The sequence below is a fragment of the Mycetomoellerius zeteki genome, unplaced genomic scaffold (genome assembly GCF_001594055.1).
Source record: "Mycetomoellerius zeteki isolate Tzet28-1 unplaced genomic scaffold, Tzet1.0 scaffold441, whole genome shotgun sequence".
NCBI classification, from domain to species: Eukaryota; Metazoa; Arthropoda; class Insecta; order Hymenoptera; family Formicidae; genus Mycetomoellerius; species Mycetomoellerius zeteki.
The window spans coordinates 6,621-8,507 of record NW_017257437.1 but is presented as its reverse complement, the minus strand read 5'-3'; positions in this window follow the sequence as shown (position 1 = coordinate 8,507).

The following is a 1,887-nucleotide window of genomic DNA, read 5'->3' as shown; positions in this document are numbered from 1 at the left end:
TCTTCCGATGCTGATTCACCATCTGTTTCTTTTGAGACTCTTCAGTCTCTTCTTCTTCTGTCTGTTCTTCCTTACTTCTTCGTTATCTTCCATTTTACCTAATACACCTATTTTATTTTTCTCTATTTTAGCTTCAATCTTTTCTTCGAACTTAACGTCTCTTGAAAGAATTATCTTCCTGTTTTCAGCATCCCATAATCTATATCCTTCCGGACTGTATCCTACAAAGATAAGTTTCCTGCTGCGGTCATCGAGTTTCTTTAGTGGTTCTAGGATTTTAGCATATGCTGCACATCCAAATATTTTCAGGGTATTCAGATTAGGCTCCTTTCCGCTCCACATTTCAAAAGGAGTTACATCCAGTAGTTTTGTTGGGCTTCTGTTCAATAGGTATGTAGCCGTATATGCTGCCTCTCCCCATATTTCTTTCTTCATGTCTGACTCTTCCAGCAATACTCTGATTTTCTCCAACAAGGTACGGTTCAGACGTTTTGCCTTCCCAATTAATTGCGGGGAATAAAGTATAGTGAGATCCATTTCTGTACCATTTCCCTTGCACCAGTTGCGAAGATTTTCATTCACATATTCGCGACCATTGTCACATCTTAATTTAGCCAATTTTAGATTCCAATGAGCTTCAGCAAATTTTATATATTCTTTGATTATATCTGCAACTTCGTACTTGTTCTTCAATAAATAGATGACCATAAAATGCGTATAATCATCTAACATAGTCAATATATACCTTTTGTTATCCCAAGTTGGAATTTCCGCAGATATCGGAATGCACTAATTGCAATGGCCATTCTGTCTGTATATCGTTTCCTTTAAATAGTCTCTGTCTCAACTCTTGTCTGTTTGGCTTTCATACAGGTTTCGCATGCTTCTTCTATCTTCTCCAGGTCTTCCCTGCTGAAATCCAGGCCCTTCGATATTCCTTTCAAAATCTTCATTCCATTGACGCTCAGATGTCCTAGTCTCTTATGCCACTTCTCCGTTAAATCTAATTTCTGTACCGCATATGATCTTCCCGTCGTTTCTGGACAAAATTTTATCTCGTACAATCCGTTTTCTTTCTTCTCTTACCGCAGAATATTTCTTCTTTATTTTTCTCAACTACGACCTTGTCTTTTGTGAAAATCACCTTTCCTCCGTACTCAATTATAGCTGGTACCGATATTAAGTTTGCGCTCAAATCTGGAATGTACATTACATTTTTCAGAGAACAGTTATTTGATTCTATCGTTCCTGTACCATTGATTCATTTGCCTTGGCTACACCAACACTGGATTGTGTGTGCTTCACGTGTGTGAAGTTGGCACCTCATCTTTTGGCACCGCAAGTTTTGATAAGAGTTCCATTGGCACCCGCAATAGTTCTATAGTTCCTGATAAGTTATATAAATAGTTCCGTTGATTTAGCTAAAAAAAATAACACTTGAAAATTTGAGGTGCTAACTTCCCGTGGCACCGCAAAATTCGAAAAAATCAATCGAAAACAAGTAATCTTATAGTTCTCGATGAGTTCTACAGTTCCTGATAGGTTTTAACAATAGTTCCGGCCTCTAAGTAATTTTAAATAATAATTAAAACCGCGCGCTGGCACCGCGCTGGCACCGCACCACAAGAGTAAAGTACCTCTTAACAGCCAGTTCCAGCCTTCTTTTCGGCATTTTCCGATAGTTCTACAATAGTTCCAACGATTTCTATACACTTCGTTCAGAGTTCTGTCATTTAAATATGTTTAAATAATTTTTTAATCTGAGCGCTGGCACCGCACCACAAGAGTAAAGTACCTCTTAACAGCCAGTTCCAGCCTTCTTTTTGGCATTTTCCGATAGTTCTACAATAGTTCCAACGATTTCTATACACTTCGTTCAGAGTTCTG